Genomic DNA, 23,250 nt, shown 5'->3' with positions numbered 1-23,250 from the left:
ACCAAATAAATTTGAAGAAAAAAAACAGAGAGAAAGAGGAAATGTGAAGGAAATTTGGAGAAAGTAAAGGAAATATTTGATATTGATTAAGATTTGATTGTTCTCTTCGATTGAAATTATGACTACGTTGCGTTGATTCTGAACAACTATTGTATTTCGAATTGGATTTCTGGATTGATCGCTATAAGGTAATCGGACTTCTCTATAATCTGTGTTTTCGTTTTGTTTGATTGAATTGCATTTTGAATTGGATAATTGAATTGGGTTTTGGATTATGATGCATATTTAACGGAATAGCGGGTCTGTGGTTCGAATTTGATTTGTGAAATGATATGATCGTGTGTTATGAGAATTTGAGAAATGATATGATTGTGTGAAATGAAATGATATAGATATTGTGTGACTTGTTTTATTGATAACCCAGACCCAGGTGCTATCATTGGTTAAATATGTATTCATAATTTGTTTTGAATTTGTGTGGATTAATCCAGTCCGTTTGAATGGTTGTTTCATTAAGCCAGTTATAGAGAAGCGCGTCGTTAAATAACCGGTTACTAAGCTACAAAGCTGACTCCGTATTGTTTATTTGTGTTTTCTGTTTGCGACGTAGGTTGGCGGGACGATGGATGGAGTTACAAAGCTGACTCCGTATTGTTTCTTTGTGTTTTCTGAGCTACAAAGCTGACTCCGTATTGTCTCAAATTTGCGAGGGTGCCTCTCTTGTCGCAACTCCCGGCCCGACGGCGGGGTCGTGACAACACTAGTATGCCTTTCCCTTCCTTCAATGAAGGCACATACCCTATATGAAAAGAGTATCATTTGTTTCATAACATTAGTAAATCTCACTTTAATTTTACTTGTCAAATGATTGGCTAAAATTATTTATCCCTTTAATTTTATTGCTGACGCGACTTAATAGAAATTCTAAAAATTATTTCAGAAATGTGAGAGTTAAAAACTTTAGAGACCTTAATTTTTAAAAAATAGTTAACAATTATTTAGAAACTCATTTGAGTTTGCTGAAATGTTGATGCTCTAAACATGTTTGGTTTATCGGGCATCAGTTTTACTGTACTTCTATATAGAACTCAATATGAAATTTGGATAATACATACTTATATTAGTGTAAAGAAGAGTATAAATCAGAATACGCATGTTTCGACAAAATTAAATATAGTATATTTACATATTGAATCCAGCATCAAATTTGAATTTTTTTTTACTATGTAGACCAAAAAATGAACCAAATAAACAAATAAAACCAAAATCGGCATTTCTTTGTTAACTACTTTAACCAGATGCGAATACATGTACATCAAATGGGGGTCAATTGACTCCATTTATTTTCAAAAAATAACTATTATGCATGCTACTTTTGTATATTTTATAGTTAAATCTTAAAGGTACCTAAAAGATGACCTCCGTAGATTTTCTGAAAAGGTTACATAGTTGACCCCATTCATTTTTCAAGAAAATAAATAAATTATTAAATGTGTACAAATTGGAGACTTGTAACATTTTATATTATTATTTTTCAAAAGATGAAAAACTTCACATGTCTCTCTCCAATCCAACACTCTTCGTCTCCCCATCTCCCATTGAATATTATCTTCAAAATCAAAATGTCTAATTTCAATTCTCTTGCTTTAATGATTTTTTTAAGAAGCAATCTCTCATCTTTGAAGGGCACCAAAAGATAAGTATTTTCTCCATTCTCCAACTTGAACTTTCATTTAGAGTGGTTAGGATTCAAATTGCAATTAGGATTTTACATCACGGTAAGAATTTCTAAGAAATAACATATTGCTTTTGCACATTGTACCAAATCAAGAAGTATACTAGTTCAGAAATGAAAAATTTTAGCACTAAATAACTTTACCTATTGAATAAAAATTCAAAAATTGATTTTTAACGAGCAAATGAAATTTAACACTCATGTCTCCAAACTGCTCCTGAATTTGCAACAACATCTGTAATCCAAGTATTGCTTCCGTTTGTATAAATTGTTATAATATTATTTTATTTTTCTAGTAAGAAAAGTTTACATTGCTATTATTTTTGTACCAGTAAGATTTAAAAATAATTATATGAACTCCATTTCTTGTTTCTAATGATTTGATTAATATTAAAAGGTCAAACACACATTTGTATAAATTGGGACACTTCGGGCTATCAAAACTTTTATACTTTAAGTATGCAAATGTTGACTTTTTTTAATATTTACTTCAATAAAAAATTATGTTATTAATTTTTTTAATAGTTTTGACCCCATTATTCAAAATTCTGCCTCCACCCCTGACTATAACTAAAAGAAGGTAAGGCAGTATTTTTCAATAAAGACTCGTCAAGTGGGTAGGCAGTTAATACTACTCAATATACTATCATGGATTCACGGTACATTAAAATATGATACATAAATGGTCTGGGAAGGCAGTGGCAGATCTACTTAGATCAAATGGGGGTCAATTGACCCCATTTAAATTTTTTTTTTTTGTAATTATGCTTATTTTTTTATATAATTTAGCACAAAATGTCATGATACGATAACATTGACCTCCATTCTTCGCATAAATTGTTTATACAACTGACCTCTATAGTTCAAATTTTTTTATATGACTGATTCCATATGTGTCTGACACTCATTGTTCAAAAATCTGACTCCGCCCCTATTGGAAGGAACAATGTAAAGCAAAATGGGGTGGAATTTTACCAGATCTGCTAGATTTTCAACACATTCGCCTTTTGTAATTACATCTTCTAAAAAAAACATTGTCAACACATTCGCCTTTTGTAATTACATCTTCTAAAAAAAACATTGTAGCAACTGCCAGAAATCCTAACGGTTGGGGGCATTTTTGAAAGAAAAAAAAACTTGAGGGCATTTTTGAAATTTTATTAATGGAGGGTATGAAATAAAAATTTATGGGTTTTATATGAAAAAACAATTAGGTGTCTAAATTCCTGTCACTTAATTATTGCAGTGTTCTCTAAAATAAAGTTTATCATAGTGATTATTAACTTGTAGTGGAATTTTTAAAGAACATTAAAAAATTTAAATATGAATTATAGACAAAATCTAATAATAACTATTTTATTCTTCTTGGATTGCATAACCAATGCGTTTTTAAAAAAAAAATTGATCGACTATATATATATATATATATATATATATAGAGTTAGGCTGGGGTGCTATGGATAGCATAGAGGCCTCTATGCTACGGCTCAATATTCGAGTTTTCAAAATTCAAATGGTCGATCCGAACCGTTCATCTTATTCTCCATATTAATATCTGCTTGGAGACCAAATTTTATATTTTTCTGAATTTTTTTACTATTTATTAAGTATTTTACAAAATTGTTGATCCAACGGTGGCTGCACAAAACAGTAAAACCGTTGGATTAGCGATTTTCAAAGTGGCTTAATAAATAGTAAAAAAATTCAGAAAATTATAAAATTTGGTCTCCAAGCAGATATTAATATGGAGAATAAGATGAACGGTTCGGATCGACCGTTTGGATTTTGAAAACTTGAATATTGAGCCGTAGCACGGGAGGCCACTATGCTATCCATAGCACCCTAGCCTAACTCATATATATATATATATATATATATATATTTGGATCCTGATAACAATCCCTGCACAAACTGTCAAAAAAATTATGGGGGGACCGCTCAGTCATTAATAAGCGTTTCGTAAACAATTAGTATTTGACTTGAATCATCAAAGTATTTATCTTGAATTTGCAAAGTATTAATCCCTATGCAGTGATCTCTATTTATGAAAGAATAAATCAATACATCAATTGTCTCCGCACAAAATTTTATTTTTTTTAATCGTCCCCGCACAATTGGGGACCATTAAATAAACAATCCTCTCATAAATACTTGTCAGTTATCCCCACACAAAATTTTCTTTTTTTTTGGATTGTCCCCGCACAACTGAGAAACATTAAATAAACAATCCCCTCACCCAATGATAAATATTTCTTAGACATAATGATAAATACTTTATGTTACATGGATAAATATTTTATGCTAAATGGATAAATACTTCTCAAACATAATGCAACTTTCAGTAAAACATCAATAATAATTACTTCTCATATATAATGATAAATATTTTATGTTACATGGATAAATACTTTATGCTACATGGATAAATACTTCTCAAACATAATTGCAACTTTCTGTAAAACATTAATAATAAATACTTCTCAGATATAATGATAAATATTTTATATTACATGGAAAAATACTTTATGTTATATGGATAAATACTTCTCAGACATAACTGCAACTTTTAGTAAAACATCAATGATAAATACTTCTTACGCATAATGATAAATACTTTATTTTACATGGATAAATATTTTATGTTACATGGATAAATACTTCTCAGACATAATTGCAATTTTCTTATAATTTTGGACGAAAATTTTAACTGAAAATTTTTATTCTATATTATGTATGTATGAACATATATGTATGCATGCACATTATAATTTTCTTATGTATGTATTCACATATATATTGATCCTTGTATTTTCTATTGAAGGTGCAATTTTGTTGGAGACCTTTAATCAAGAGGCATCATGTCGTGGATCACATGCATACTCCTTTTTTGATATGTTGGATTTAATACAACTAAGTATGTATGAAATTTCGGTCCAAACTAGATCATAACCAAATGTTTTGGCAACATGAGCCCAACTTTTACGAATTTTGGGCCAAAGCTTGATCACATGGTTACTAAGTGGTGAGGATATAACTTCTATACAAACATTGTATTGAATTCTAAGGAGTATATGTTATGTGGATCACATGAGATTGCATGTACAAAAGGCTATGTATATATATGTGTTGCACGAATTGTAATCTGTTAGTATTTTCTATGGTTTTATATGAATTCATATATAATAATCGGCCCAATGAAAATTTAATGTATATCTTTCGTATAAATAATTTAAACCATATAACGTTATTTTTTTTAATAATTGGTTGTTATTAATTTTTATCAACTTTAAATTGTATTTTTCAGTAAAATATATGTATGTCAAAGACAATGATAAATATTTCTCATAATCAATGATAAATAATTTACGTTAAATGGATAAATATTTTATGTTACATGGAAAAACTTCTCAGACATAATTGCAATTTTCAATAAAACATATGTACGTCAAAGACAATGATAAATAATTCTCAGATATAATGATAAATATTTCTCAAAACAATGATAAATACTTTATTGAACTTTGTTCTTGAACTTGTCAATTATAATGTCAAGGACAATGATAAATAATTGTCAAAACAATGGTAAATATTTTCTTGAACATCAATAAACAAATAAATAATTGTTAGCGGGGATTGTTATTAAAGGACAGTATAATTAATGCGGGGATTGTTATTAGTGAACAGTATAATTAATGCGATGATTGTTATTAAAAAGACAGTATAATTAATGCGGGAATTGTTATTAAATGACAGTAATTAATGCGGAAATAAATGAAAATTCTTAGCGGAATTAATAGAGGGATAAAAGGCAGATAAGAAAGTTAATTTGAAGAGAGAGAGTGAGAGAATAAATGGGGGGACAAGGATGTGGTCACTGGATTTTGTTAACTTGTAGTGAAATTTTTAAATAACAGTAAAAAATTAAATATTTGAATTATAGACAAAATCTATTAATCATTTTATTCTTGTTGGATTGCATAACTGATGCGTTTTAAAAAGAAAACTCACCGACTATTTTTTTTTTGACGTCGGCACATGGGGTACTGATTTGAACCAGGTGCATGCAATATTGCTTTCAAAGACGAGGTCTGTTTGGCGTACGGATGCCTCGTCTAACAAGAGTTTTGACTAGCTAGCGAAATTAAAGAGTAGATATGTGTTTAGCGAAAAGCTTCGTGGATTTGGATCTCAAACTGAGACTGGAATCAAATAGGAATAAAACGGTGCATCAAAATATCAAATGAACTCTCGCAATAGACGGAAGCGTATCCTATGCGGAGTCGTTCAGGGAAGCGTATCATCTGCAGAGTTTTTCCGTGTGGAGTTTTTAATCTGATTCGTTCGTTTCGAATCAGACGGATTATATCAAATTTTGTCCGAATTGGAAAAAAAAATTAAAATTTGCGGAACTTTTAATCGGGTCCGTCCGATTCAAAACGAACGGACCAGATTAAAAGCTCCGCACGGAAAAACTCCGCAGAGGATACGCTTCCAGTCGTTCCGTGCGGAGCTGTATGGAGCTTTTAATCTGGTCCATTCGTTTCTGATCGGACGGACGAGATTAAAATCCGCAAATTTTGAGAATTTTTTTTTCAATTCAGGCAAGATTTAATCTGTTCCATCCAATTCAAAACAAACGGACCAGATTAAAAGCTCCGCACAGAACGACTCCGCAGAAGATACTGTTTCCGCAATAGACAATAGTTGTCAGTAAAATTTGAACCACCGTCCACCGAGTTATCACGTTGTTCTGGAATCAAGAAAGACAACCTTTTACTGTCTGCCTTTTATTTACGAGCGAGACTTATCACTGCGCTATAAATTTATATTTTTATTTACAAAGTTTATATGATTTATTTGAACAGTTAAATATGATCTTGTAAATGAAAATGTATTTTAATATCAAATTTTTCATTTTTTTTAAAATATTGTTATTGTATTTTCAGATAGATAGAATATCACTACTTTCATGTGATTCGTAATTTTAGATCAAGTGAATTCTTTAAACTATCTAAAAAATTATAAATAAAATATAAAAAATATAAAATTTGATTTCCAATTACATTTTCGCATGGAGATCATATTAATTGTTCAGATAGGTTGTTTGTATTTTAAAAATAAAAATATAATGCATGTCACATTCTAATTCATATATGATATGTGCATATTACCATAGCCTCATTCATTACCTATTATTTATGAAAAATAATTGTCTACTTAAGTATTTATTAAATGAAAATATATAATTATACTAAGATAATTACCCTTCCAAAAAAAAAATTATTGCCGAATAAAGAAAGGATATAATACGAGCTTAATTATTTGCCAGAAAATATTTCAGTACTTATAAAACGAAAATGGTTGAATTAGAACAAAAAAGAAAGCCATTATCAGCAAGTTCTCAAGTTATTTATTACATTGTAGTTTAAATTATCTATCATCAACGACCGAATATACTATAATAATAATATAAAAACCGTACATTTAATACCGTTTAAAATAAGGTTTAAATGCACTTAAAAAAATTAATTTCAGTTGAGATTGCCTTTAAAGGCACGTTTTATAATAAAAACATGTTTAGTGTTTTCTTTTTATGGCCTTTGTTTATAATTTGGTTTACCGGTGGAATTAGGTCTTTTTAAGCTCACCTGACTTTAAACCAAGCGGATTGACTTCAAATGATAAATTTAAATTATTAAAAATTTAAAATCGATCTACTTCAGGAGTGATGTATTTACATGTAAAAGTTAAAAAATTTAATTAATTTATTACGAGTCAAGTGATAACAAATTAATAAAAAATAATATATTAAAATTAATTATAAAAAAATTGACCGTTTGATTTTATAATAAATTAATTTGAATTTTTTTTTTATAAATTTTGCATGTAAACGCATCACTCTTAATTTATATATCGGTTTCAACAATTTGACAGATTTTTGAGAAATTAATGAATTCAAGAGCAAACTAATTCTGCTCCCACAACAAGAACGAGACACTTTTTGCGAGAATAAAAATGTGACTTTTCGCGACGAAGTACCATCATTGTTCTGCTTTTTATATTCGCAACGGAATACTGTCATAAATGCGGTTTTTTCCTCGCAAAAAGTATCTACTATGTTTACACAAGAAAAATAATAATAATTAGGTCCTTGCTAATTTACGAGATGCATGTCAAGCACATAATTGTCTAAACACAACCGCTATCAATTCGCATGGGATTCTAGAAAAAAAGGAATAAAAACTTGGTGATCAAGGAAAAAAGAGAGAAAAGGGAAAAGATGCTCGGTGCTAGTGGAGAATATTCTATCCAAACCCATTTGTTGAAACAGACTCGTCAATCATTTGTGTTGATTCTTTTTATTCTTATATTTCCTCGATTTTTTTTTTTTTTTTTTTTTTGCATGCATAATACGTCCCGACCGAGTGGTATTTTTTTCTTCTGATAAAATCAAGTATCAATATTTAAAAATTATATTAATTAATATAACCATGATAGCTGACATTATTTCCTCTACAATTAATAGCTCGTTGTTGAAAACTTGAAATAAATTACTACCGTGCAGATATAAATATGACTTATTCGGATTTGGTTTATGTTTCAGAATACATATAAATTTTTGTATTTTTTTTAATATTCATTTGTGCGGATTCAAATACAGATACAAAAATCCGTATATGTTCCTTTTATCCGCTTGTTTTAGAATCACACTTGGTTTTTTGGTATTTATTGATTGAAAATATGATTATGTTGGTAATTAAGTTGTGTTAATGAAATATATATTTTGTAATTACATAACATGTTTAATATGAGAAATATTTTATTTTATTCACCATAATGATTGAATGTCTGAATTATATTTGATTTATGTTATTTTTATTTTCTAATGGAATTTTCTATTAAATAACATATGAATTTTAACACAATATTTAAATAAGATATTCAAATTATATCCATATTTGTATCCATATAATATATGATTTGTATCCAAAAAATAAAAGCAAATACAGATATAATTTTACTGCTATCCGATACATATCTGGTACATCTGCACTTTGCACCTCTATTTTTAAGACTCGGTCAGTGTGTTTTTTTTTTTTTATGATTTAAACATCCAACAATATTTTTTAATTAAATTATGTAGTAGCGTTGTACAGAAAAATATTAAATAATTAGGTAGCTTGACTTGCAATCTTCATTGAAAAAAAATTGTAGTAGAAGGTGGCCTAAAATTTGACTTTAAATCTAAACTTATTAAAAATTCAATAATTCATTGTTCTATGTTAAGATGTTATATACATTGGCAAAAAAAAAAAAAAAAGTCAGAATTATTATGAAGATAATCATTTTTTTGGGGGATTTTTTTAATATAAATTATTATTAAATAATACCTGAGTTTTTCAATGGTATAGATAAATTTGAAAAGAAAATTCGGAAGTGATATTTTTTCTCGGGTAAGTGTTTTATTTTATTTTATTTCAGAAAAAAAATTCAGCACTCTTTCTGTTTATGAAAAAAAGTCAGTCACTCTTTCTATTTAAAAAATATCAACTACTATTTTTGTTTCGAATAACTCAGCCACCCTTAAAAAAAACACTTAGAATTCGAAAATAAATTCGGTTCCAAAGTTTGAATCCGCCGATTTTTTTTTAAACCCATGTATGGCATTGAAAAATAAAGGTACTTTATGTTTCATTTATTATTTAATAATAATTGTATAAATTAAAAAAATCCCAATTTTTTCCGTTCCTGACATCAAAATTACTCAAAGTTCAAAATAGAATTATAAGAATGCTCGGAAAATGCCAAATGAATCAGATACAAATCGGATAAACGTTTTGAGAAATAAAATTATAGTTGTGATATTATACGGATGAAATTCTGTAGATACACAATTCAACGGAAGACACGAGAATAAAGGCTATTCTAAAATAATAGCTATTCGGAATAGCAATGTGTATTAAAATAACAATTTTGCTATTCATAATAGATAGAATAGTTAATATTTTTCTATTCATTGTAATTGTTGGAATAACTATTATTTGAAAGTGTGAAGGGAGAAAAAATGTTTTTATTTTTTTGGATTTCCGCCAACACAGTCTCAAAATGACAAATTTGACACCACTTCCGCTATCTTCACGTCGTGATAATTCGTTTGGGATCCGACTTGCCTATCTTTGTTCTTAATTAGCACCTTGTTAATACTATTCTTTATTGGTTACAACTATTCACTATTCTACATGTACAATCCGAACAACATATTTTACTAATCTAAATAGCATCATTTTCACACTAATATGAAAATCACTATTTTTTTCTCTATTCTTAATTACTATTCTTAAATTTCACTATTACAGCTATTTTCAATTATTATTCTTATAATATAGTTGGATTCCATTGACATGAAAATGTGTCGGAAAGTATAGAAAAATATTACTAGGAGCACTGTGGCCTGTGGGAATTGTAAAAGAAATTTATTCATATTTCAAAGGTGTGATTTTATTTTTATTTAGTCATGTTAATTATTTGATAATATAAAATATAAAATCAAAATCAAACTTGCTTTATTTAGAAAATTATAAACGATGCTTAATTTACTAGAACGAATATAAAATAAATTAAACGAAGATTGTATAAATAAATACTGTTATTTATTTATCTCCTACTTTATAAGTGTATATTTTTTTAGGAGAAAACTTTATAAGTATATTATCCATAACCCTGCATTCATTTCAATTTATAACAACAAATATTATAAATTACAATGTAATTTAAAGTAAATTAATTTAGTTGTAATACAATTCAAAATACAAACATTGAAATGAGTTTTAATACTTGTACGGTTACACCACGAACACAAAACACCGTATGTTCGTGAATTTAAAATTCATATTCGTGAAAATTGAATGAGAAGCTAACACGTGTATATCTAATTACAAGAAGTTCGTCACAAAACATATCTATTTTATTCTTTTATTAAAAAACATAAAACGCCCATCTGATTCCAATTTGAATATGAAGGTTCCTCTACCGTCCGAAATCCGAATTACTTTAAGACATGTGTGTGCTAAACTAGCACGAATCTTGAAGCAAACACACAAGAATATTGAAACAACGAGCGGATCAAAATTACTTTGAGATCCGTGCGCACTAGATTAGCACGAATCTTAAAGTGAACATGCAATAATCTTATTGCAATGCACACATATCAGGCGGTAGAGGAACCCTCCAGATTCAAATTTAATTTTGATGGAGTGTTTTATGCTTTTAATGAAGGGTAAAATAAGTATTTTATAAATTTAGAATGAATTTTAATATAAAAAACAATAAAATGGATAAATATGTTAGTTTTTTAAATTTAGAGAGGGGAATACGTAATTTCAAAATTTAGAGGAAAAATATGTAATTTTGAAGTTTTTTAGGGGTATACGTGAAATTCCCCCAAGAAAATCAGCTTATGAAAAAGTAGTTGCTATGTTATTTATTGGTCTATCTCACCATGTCAGGGATTACAAATTTTTAGAATTCATATATATCTAAACTTAATAATTTCTTCGAATATAATTTATTTCTCAATGGCAAGTATAGTATAAATTTCATTGCTTTTATGAAAATATTTGAATTCTTCTCACTATGATCGTTTCGTTATATTTTACTATGAATGTATTGTATTTTCACTATTTTCATTGATTGAAAGTTTTGTAGAATTACATGTATTTTTAGTCTATAAAGACATATTACGAGCTTTATCACGCTAACTAATTTCTGTTGAGAAAGCTAACAGCTTAACTAATTTCTAGTTCGGTCAACTTGTTTGACTCGGTCAACCTGTTTGACTCTGCCGATCGTTTCTCTTTCTCTTTGATTTTTGATTTTTGATTTTCCCCCTTCTTTTTTCTTTTATTCTGAACTGATCCGAGAGATAAAGTCTTATCAAGGAAGAGTTTATCCAAAGTTAAATGATAATAAAAATTAGTCGGGTAGTTGGTTGGGAAATGGGATAAACATGCACAGCGGCACGTGGCACGTGGCACGCCACGTTTCTTAAAAAAAAAAAAAAAAAACAGATTTGACGAATTTAGGTTAAAAGAGAAGATAAAAAGAAAGTAGAATAATTGGTTGGGAAGAAAGTTCTAGAATTTTTAGTTATTTAAAATTGAGAATTTGATTTTCTCTCACTGAATCTCAATTTTTATTAAGATTTAAAAAAAAAAGACAAATTTATGTTAAAGGTTTATAATATTGTAAACAGATCCAAATGAATTTTGTTAGAGTTATTGTTATAAAAATCATGGGATTCGCCAAAGTATTCAGTTAAGTGTGTCGATTTTTTTAGCAATCATTTACTCACTGACACGTGCTGTATATTTTTAGCAACGATTCACTGTTAACATAAGGGATAAAAATTCTTGGCAAGACCAAGAATTTATTCTATAAAATTTTACTAACACATCACAACGATCTAAACAATTTATTTCATAACAAAGTCGACGTTGACATGCCAGCTGCACTATTTCCGATATTTTAAAATACGATTGTACGGATCAGATATACGTATACAGATACAGTCAATAAGTTATGCTCAAAATGATACGCAATCACAATGTGTATATTTGAATTTGTAGTCACCTGAGCACATCACGTGTGCTTTTTTTTTTAATTAAAACCACTATAGAATATAGATCAGGTATGCGGAGAAAAAAGGAATTTGGGCCACAAGCCCACAAGATTTAGAATTCAATTACTAGATCTGGACCGTTGTTTTTAACTTGGCACTGATCTCAAAGTACAAAAATACTGTCCCATGTGGTGATCCGAATTCCAAACCAGTTGAGATTTAATCTCAAACCGTAAAGTGAGAGTAATCCTCTGCAATACCTTTTGAGGATACATATTCCAAAATTTATGGAGGTAATATGGGCAATTTGAAAACAATAAAAGGAGTACATTTTCCGAAATAAAAGAATGCTCTCATTGTTGCTAGCAAAGAAGATACGGGAGGAGAGAGCATTGTGAATGCACTGTTATGTTATGGAGGAAGAAATCTAAATATAGTTCCGATTTTATTATTTTTAAATAAATTTTAATAATATTGTTTTGTCTCTAGTAGATGATTCTCACTTTTTATATTGTAATTATGCTATTAATAAAGTAAATTACAAAATGGTATATTTAATTTGAAATACGTGCATAAATCTGCAGATATGGTATACAACTTTCTTCTACGCATATATTTAAAATTGTATACAAAACACTGACTGTTCATGAGATAATATTAATGCACTCATTTTGCTGTGTACATTCATTCGCATTTACCTTTTTAACATTCAAATACCGATCATACACACGGATGTCATTTCAAAATGGGGCGGATCCAATGAGTATCAGATTAAATTCGGTAAGATGTTCAGCAGGAGATATTTGATCGACATTAAAACTTGTGCACATTTAATATACGTAAATTTCAAAGTTGTCTGCTTGAATTTTGATGCACATCGGAAGGCTTTGATTACATATCGAATTGAATTTAGTCTGATACTCATGGGACCATTCCGATTAAGACGAGAGAAACGTAGGTGGGAGAATAATACGCTCTGACTAGAGTGTCAATGGATACGATATAAACTGGATGAAGACATTTTCATATCTATACTCATATAAAATCAGTACTCGTATTCTACTTTCACTCATTAAGAAAACGGATAACAAAACTAATAATGATAATAAATATACAAAATGATAATGTATATAATTTAATTAATAAATATGCATATTAAATATATCATGTAGCCAGTACCTGCGTATATTAAAAATGTAATAAAGTATAATTTTTTTTCTCTTTTATCATTTTTGAAGTTATTTTAAAAGATATAAATCATTAATTAACTAAAATGATGTAAAATATTGAATAAATCAATTTTGTCATAAATTACTAATTAAAGAAACAATAAAATTGTTAGATAAATCAATTCTATCTTTAATTATTAAATAAAAAATACATAGAATGTAGTGTAAATCAATCTAATAATTGTAATAAAATTATATACTCATATGTATAAATAAATAAGATTATCATATATATTTTTATATTTATTAATTATTCTATAGAGCAACAAAATGAAAGATACATAATAGCCTTTACCGATACTCTTATTTGATGAGTTAGCGAAATTTTTTCTCATCCGTATTAAACAAATCAGCGAGTAAAAAAAATCTTACTCTTAAGTCATACCCTTCTTATCAGATAAACAAATATAAGAGTATTATTGATGAGTGAAGCTGCAGTGTTATGTACAGCGTATATCAATTCACAATGCGAATTGATATTTTTATATTTAAAATTCTAACTGTTGATCCGAATAATTCAACATGATCTGTGTATGAATATGCACTTGAAAACTAAATTTTACAGTTTTTAAAATTCTTTTACTATTTTTCTATATGAGTAGAAAATCACTGTGAAGGAATTCTAAAAAATAATAAATTTTAATTTGCAAATATATATTTATATGAAGATTATGCGGCCATTTTTATTAATATTCTTAAAAAAACTTAATTTTAAAAATAACCCTACCTTTAATTTTTTATTAAAAATGCCCCAACCGCCAGGCCCACGGGCGGCCCAAAACACAAACGGACCGCCCGTGGCTGGGGCGCTCCATACCAACTAGTGGAGCGCCCGTGGCTGGGGCGCCCCATGGTCCCTTTTTATTTTTTTATTTTTTTTAGAGATCTTAGTATTTTGATTTGAATAATTTTGTGAAAAAAAAAGTTTTCTTATTTAGAGTGTATGCCAAAAAATAAAATATTTGATATATTTATGAAGTGATGTCTTAAATTTTTATAACTTTGAATTTTTTTTTTTTTGGTGAACTTTGATTTTATTTGTCAGTTGGATATCACAAGTCTAAATATAACACTAATAAGGACTTGGCCTTTATTATGGTTTTTATAATATATGTATAATACACACACACACACATACACACACACATACAAATACTCATGCACATATACATATTCATACACATATACACATACACACATAGACATATACACATACACATACACATACACACATATACATATACATATACTAGTATTTTGATTTAAATAATTTTGTGAAGAAAAAGTTTTCTTGTTCAGAGTGTATACCAAAAAATAAAACATTTGGATATATTTATGAAGTGATGTCGTAAATTCATATAATATGCAATAACTTTTTTTTTACGAAATTGATTTTCAGTGGTTCGTATAAAAGTTATACAGATTCAATTAATTTTATGTATAAATATTTTCTTATAATTTTGAACGAAAATTTTAATTGAGAATTTTTATTTTTTTATTATGTATGCACATATATGTTGATGAATGTCATTTGGAGATGCAATATGTTGGAGATCTTTAACCAAGAGACATCATGTCATGAATCACACGCATACTCTTTTTTTTATATGTTGGATCTAATACGTCTTAGTTTGTATGAAATTTCGGTCTAAACTAGATCATAACCAAGCATTTTGCCAATTTGAGCCCAACTTTGGGCCAAAACTTGATCATGTGGTTACTAAGTGGTAATAATATAACTTTTATACAAACATTGTATTGGATCCTGAGGAGTATATGTTATGTTTTATTACATGAGATTGCATGTACAAAATGCTTTGTATATATATATGTTGCATGAATTGTAATCTTCTACCTTTTTATATGTATATGTATATATGTGTATGTGTATGTGTATATGTGTATGTGTATGTGTGTGTGTGTGTGTATGTGTATATGTGTATATTATACATATATTATAAAAATCATTATAAAGGCCAAGTCCTTGTTAGTGTTATATTTAGACTTGTGATATCCAACTGATAAATAAAATCAAAGTTCACCAAAAAAATAAAAAAAATAAAAGTTATAAAAATTTACGACATGACTTCGTAAATATATCAAATATTTTATTTTTTGGCATATACTCTAAATAAGAAAACTTTTTTTTTCACAAAATTATTCAAATCAAAATACTAAGATCTCTAAAAAAAATAAAATAAAAATAAAAAAGGGACCATGGGGCGCCCCAGCCACGGGCGCTCCGCTAGTTGGTATGGAGCGCCCCAGCCACGGGCGCTCCGCTAGTTGGTATGGAGCGCCCCAGCCACGGGAGGTCCGCTTGTGTTTTGGGCCGCCCGTGGGCCTGGCGGTTGGGACATTTTTGATAAAAAATTAAATGTAGAGTTATTTTTAAAATTAAGTTTTTTTTAAGGATATTAATAAAAGAGTAGGGTTAAAATGCCCCATTGTTTTTTGCCCCAATCATGCCCCATCTCTATATCTTCGTTTACAAAGTTCAAATAGTCAATCCGAACCGTTCATCTTGTTCTACATATTAAAATGTGCTTAGAGACCAAATTTAATATTTTTTGGAATTTTTTTACTATTTTTTTAGATAGGTACAAAATCACCGTTTTTGGATGGTCCAGATGTAGTGATGTTGTACCTATCTAAAAAAATAGTAAAAAAATTCCAAAAAATATAAAATTTGGTCTCTAAGCACATTTTAATATGTAGAACAAGATGAACGATTTGGATCGACTATTTGAACTTTGTAAACGAAGATATAGAGATGGGACATGGTTGGAGCAAAAAACAATGGGGCATTTTAACCCTATTCTTAATAAAAATGGCCGAAGATTATGTTGAATAGTTCGGATGACTTTCAAATAAAAAATTTGGATGGATAGCGCAGCTACGCAGGTTAATATACGCTATGCACACACAGTACTATAGTCTCACTCACTGTTGATATTCTAGATGACTATAATTTGAGAAAATAAATCTGCTACGATCCTAAGGGGATTGTAGGGTCCTAAAATTTTAAATTCAACCTTCCATTGATTTTGAGACTCGTGCATAAAAAACAACTTCTATAACATTTTATACAATTCAAAAAATGATAGATTGAATTTAAAATTTTAGGACCCTACAATCTCTTTATGATAGCAGATTTATTTCCGTAATTTGATGGGAACGCAGCGGTACGATACGAGCATCATTGTAAGCGTCATAATAATGTTGCTTTTATAATCCGCGTGATGCGCGAATGGTGGGGAAAAGGAAAATGATCGTTACACTCGATCCAGTGCCCCGTGGATGTTTTTGGATGTTATAGCAGGTTTTGATAGCACAAATCATGATAAAAACACAAACAAGGATCCATTTGGGTCCGTCCGATACGCTGTAAATGTCACAACGTCGAAAGTGACGAGTGCGTATCCTCTGAGATATCTCAACTTTTGCGTGACCGACGTGTCTGGCCTATTCGGGGGTGATGTAGGGGGTCCGTATTATGTGTGTTTTGAGATTCGTGCAGAACGTATTTAAACGGTTGGGATTTTCCATAAAGTCACGCAAAGTTTGAGATACCTCAGAGGATACTAATTCGAAAGTGACAGGAATCTGAAGCAGTCCAGATCTGCTGCATCTCTTGCTGTGTACCTGAACCAGCAAGAAAATTACTAAAGCATTATACTGACATAGTGACAAATGAATTATTCGGATTCGGTTCGGCGATGTCAAAAATTTGTGATTCATAAATAATTTGGAAATGATACGAAATTATCAGGACTAGAGATCTCAGTCCTGCAAGAGAGCAAAAAAAAAATATATTATGAGAAAAATTCATGAATAATTCGTGAATTATTCGGATTTAATTTGGTTAAAGTTCAGGCAACCGAATAATTTGGTGTTTGATTCGGCATCACCAAAAAACCAAATTATTCAAGTTTAATTAGCGAATCTTGTGACTATGCTAACAAAAATAAATAAGCTTCTTGTAAAATATAAAAAATAATGCTACGCTACTTTACAAAATACAAAACTGTATTTATAGTCAGATTTTATAGGATAACCCCAATCTAACAATTGAATTCATGACTATTTATATATTTGACAGTATTGAATAATAATGCGTTATAAAAATGAAAGCAGTATGTGAATTAAGGAAATTCATATCAGCTCAGGTGACAAAATATTTATGTTTAGATTTATATTGTTTGATTAGAATCCACAAAGATATTAAAGGAGTCGGTGCATATCACATCTAGCTGAATTGATCCACATTCTGATTGAATGGTTCAGATCTAAACAAAAATATTATGTTACCTTAGAGGATAGGAACTCTGCACGGATATCTTAAAGTTGTTGTTCAGAACAGTGTTGTAAAAAACGGCCGTTTAGACCGATTAGTTATTGGCGGTGATCAAACCATCATAGATTTTTCCGATTAATCGACAAATTATTTTCGATTATGGTCGATTAATCACTTTGCGATACCATGTCTGTCTGACGAGTACATACTGTTATTTACAACACTGGTTCAGAATAGAATAGGACATACATTCCAACATAGGACATACATTCCAACGGTACATAGAATCTGAGATTTATGTTTGTTGATTTATATAAACATTAAAAAAAAAAAAATTACAAAGTGACGCTTGGAGCTACACAGAGATCTGCACCAAGAACATTCACATCTCGCTGAAGAACAGTACAAAGATTCAATTTGGTTTTTGATTTATTTTCTCTCTTTCCAATCACATCATTTTTTGTTCCGGCTAAGGCTTTTCACTTCAGCCAATCCAAGACGTGGCTTTGACTCTTACGAAGCTTCGCCTTTTGAGCATCTCTCTTTCTTTCTCTCTCCTTTTCTTAGGGAATCAACTTGAGTCTTACGAAGCTTCGCCTTTTGAGGAGACCGAATCGTCTGTCCTCTGAAGCCAGAGTCACTATAGGTGGACCCTCATTTAAAAATAGTAACAGTAATTAAACTTATTAATAGTAACCGGTCTCACCCTGTAGTGACTCTGGGGGCAGGAAATCCGGTTCCTCTTTTGAGCATCTCTCTTTCTCTCTCTCCTTTTCTTAGGGAATCAGCTTGGGTTCGATGTCTATCGGACTCAAAGTGGTTCTAACGGGTTTTTTCACTGTTAAATTTGCTTTAGGATTCGTGTGTACTGATTTTAAAGCAAACGCAAAATTGTGAGTACGAATCCTAAAATAGATCCGACGGTGAGAGAACCCGTTAGAACTTGGAACCACTTAGAGTTCGATGGTCATCGGACTCAAGCTGATTCCTTTTCTTAGACCGGTACGATGTTGACTGACTCATCTTCGTTTTCAGGGGTTGAATTTATTTAATTTTCTCACGCGTTCTTTGTCAGATTTGGCTCGAAAATGCAGGTACAGTTTATATGATGAGTACACTGTACACTGGTAATTAGTACAATTAATAAATGCAATTCATTATTCATATGATGAATACACTGCTAAGTGATAATAAGTGCTGAATGGTGGGGAAAAGTGAAAGTTTTTGGTTTATAGTTATTGTATGGTTGTGAATTGAAAGTATCGATTGTTTTATTCAAGGACGAAGTTATAACAATCAGTGTTGTAAAAAACGGTTTTAACGGCCGTTTAATCGTTAACGGCGGTCAAACTATTACAAATATACTTAACGGATGCCTGTTTTCTGTTGAAAATGATTAATCAACTGTTTTATCGTCTGTTTATTCTCGTTTATTTTTGTTTATTTCAATTTATTTCAGTGAATATTTATTTTTCACATTGACTTTTTTTTTTCCTATGATAGTGTATAATAATAAGTTTTATAAATAATGTATTGTACGTAGTTTTATATTTTTATTTGTGCTTGGACATACATTCAATATTTTTTATATACATTTTTTCTTTTTACTTATTTTGAAATTGATTAATTATTCTGTTATTTATATACCATATATTTTTCTTACTAATTACTGATGTAATTTTTTAATTAATACGACATATTCATTTATGAAACTAAGTTGTTATTATAAACTAAAATTAGTGATTGTAGGTTGGAATGTTTCATTTCTTTCAAATGATATATGTTATTAATATTTGAAAAAAAATTTAATTCTCGAATTTATTTTTTTATTAAATAAATGTATTACTTACACATGTAAAGTGTTTATGCGTTTAAAAAAAAAAAGTAATGTCATGTTATAACAATGGAACTAAATTAAATTAAGTTTATTTAATAAGTTTAATGAGTTAAATAAATTATGATATATACATAAATTTAATAAAAATATTAAATTGTCCGTATATATTCTAATTAATCGGCCGTACACCGATTAATCGCTTGGCGATACCCCGTCTGTCCGACGACCTATACCTTTATTTACAACACTGATAATAATACGATAAATTGTGCCAGACTAATAATAAAAAAATTAATATATATATATATATATATATATATATATATATAGAGTTAGGCTGGGGTGCTATGGATAGCATAGTGGCCTCCCGTGCTACGGCTCAATATTCAAGTTTTCAAAATCCAAACGGTCGATCCGAACCGTTCATCTTATTCTCCATATTAATATCTGCTTGGAGACCAAATTTTATAATTTTCTGATTTTTTTTACTATTTATTAAGCCACTTTGAAAATCGCTAATCCAACGGTTTTACTGTTTTGTGCAGCCACCATTGGATCAACAATTTTGTAAAATACTTAATAAATAGTAAAAAAATTCAGAAAAATGTAAAATTTGGTCTCCAAGAAGATATTAATATGGAGAATAAGATGAACGGTTCGGATCGACCGTTTAAATTTTGAAAACTCAAATATTGAGCCGTAGCATAGAGGCCTCTATGCTATCCATAGCACCCCAGCCTAACTCTATATATATATATATATACAGAGAGAGAGGTTGGCTATTATACTTCCATAAGTATATGCCCACATATGCTTATAACTCATTTTTGTGTTTCAAATGTCTAAATGACCGATCCGAACCGTTAGATGTTTAATCCATATTGAAATGTGCTTGGAGACCAAATTTTATATTTTTTGGAATTTTTTTACTATTTATTAAGCATTTTTTAAAATTGCTGTTTTGCTGTGAACAGAAAAAAACAGTAAAAATTTCTGGACCATCGGATCAACGATTTTCAAAGTGGCTTAATAAATAGTAAAAAAATTCATAAAAATGTAAAATTTGGTCTCCAAGCACATATTAATATTGAGAACAAGATGAACGGTTTGGAACGACCATTTGGACATTCGAAACGCAAAAATGAGTTATAAGCATATGTGGGCATATGCTTATGGAAGTAGAATAACCAACCCCCCTCTCTGTGTGTGTGTGTGTGTGTGTGTGTGTGTATATATATAGAGGAGGGATCCAATTACACCCCTTTTTGGTGACAGCAAATTACACTCTTTATTTTCAAAGTTTTCAAATTCCAAACGGTCAATTCAAACCGTTCAACATAATGGATATGTTAAAATGTGTTTGCAGATCACATTTTATATTTTTTAGAATTGTTTTACTATTTATTAAGTATTTAACAAAATCGCTATATTTAGACCATTGAATTTTTGTACCCATCTTAATAAATAGTAAAAAAATCCAGAAAAATGTAAAATTTGATCTGCAAGCACATTTTAACATATCCATCAAGTTGAACGGTTTGGATCGACTATTTGGACTTTGTAAACATAGGGTGTAATCCGATATCACCAAAAAAGGGTGTAATTGGATCCCTCCTCATATATATATATTCTAATCTATTGCTGCAAAATGTAAGACAGTACAAATTTTAAGTATAATCAAGACACGACATATTTTTATCAAAAAAAATTTATAAAAAAATATAGACTTATTTTATAACACTTTTTGTGTATGCTTATCCTGTGTTGTTTTAGTTTTTGTGGTTGCTTAGATCATTTTGCACAATGGAATTTTATTCCAATGATTGTTGTATGAACTGTTGTTGTTTCAAATTTCAATATGAAATATTTGGAAGATACCCACTTTTTGTCAGAATAAATAAATAATAACAAGTGATAATTAAAAAATAATTAAGTAACATGTGTACAATTGATCGTGCAAAATTCTTTCTGAAACTTATTTATGATGAAAAATTTAATTTATTTGAACGTCTCGTACAAGTGGAGAAAATACAATGGAAAATATAAAAATATCATGGGAATAAATCACCCAAATAAATTATCTTGAAGCAACCATGAGAAAATACATATAAACAATATTAGACATGCACAACAACTAGAAAACTAAAATATAGAATCCATGAAATATATTAATATTACACACGTAGATGCATGCATAATCTAAATTAGGAATGGATGCAGACTTTAATTTTTGGAGATAAAACATAAATTAAAGGTCAATCATATAAAATTCTAAAATATACTGTAGAATTATATTTAAGTAATATATTTTAAAAATAAATAGAAGTCAGACCTCATTCATCCAGAGCGGATCCGTTCTTATCTAAATCAATAACAGCCACTTTTATGTGTTTTTAGATTTATTTACACGCTCCAAAAAAAAAAAAAATGCATTTCAACTCAACGAACTTCACAACCAGTGAACTTTGTATACAAAAAAAAAAAATCATAAATATCTCCAAAAAAAAGAACAAACATAGTATAAAATATGATTTCAGAACTCGGAATAGGGACTGAAATAGGGATTTTTTTTTTAATAAGAGAGTTGGAGATCAATTTATCCAACATCTTTCTCAAATTTTTGGTATTACATCAAAAGATTTTTTTCATTCGCTTTGAATCCATTATTTCCTACATTAAAACACATGTTTTTGTTACTGGATCAAAAGCTAATTTTTTAAAATCAAAATGTTACCCGTGAAATTAGAATCAAACACTCGTTAAGAGTCATTTGAACTGTAATGAAAACTCAAACTATTTCCAAAATACTCTGTTTTTTGCTAAAAAAAAAATAAAAACTACAAAAATATATTTGGACAGTAGTTCATAAAAGGTACTGGTCTAATGAAATCATAAAAAAAAATAAAAAAAAATGGTTTGCTAGAAGTAAGTTTCTGAGACAAATAAAAATAAAATACGGTATTATATACTTGAGAAATATCATTGCGCTAACTAGGTTCTTTCAATACACATAACATATAAAAAATAAAAAATAAAAATAAATATAACAAGTTTGATAAAATAAACAAAATTTTCATATGTCCATTATTCATTGCAAAACAATCTGTCTGTACAATATTTATGCAAGTTTTATTTGTAAAATCCCGTATGGTTGATATTTCTCTCAATTAATTTATGTACTTTTTTTAAATTTATAAACAAATCGAAGAAAAAAGATAGATGGCCAAAACAGATTTTTTTTTATAAACAATAATTAGAAAAAAGATTTTTATGAACCCAACATGATTACTTTTTTTTTTTACAAAAACTATAAGGACCGAAATGCCATTTCAGTCCCTAATTTTTTTAAATTTTCTTTGGGACCGAAATGACAATTCTGTTCCAGGTGTTTTTCTAATTTTTCAACATATTTTTTCTTGAAATCTGTGAAAACGGCTGAGACTGAAATGCCATTTCGGTCCCCATGATTTTTGTAAATACAAAAAAATTAATTTGGTTTGGTAAAATTTATTTTTTCATTTATGGTTTCTAAAA

Source organism: Carex rostrata, chromosome 18, assembly GCF_964058835.1.
Source record: "Carex rostrata chromosome 18, lpCarRost1.2, whole genome shotgun sequence".
In the NCBI taxonomy this organism is placed as follows: domain Eukaryota; kingdom Viridiplantae; phylum Streptophyta; class Magnoliopsida; order Poales; family Cyperaceae; genus Carex; species Carex rostrata.
Note: the sequence above shows the minus strand (reverse complement) of the source record.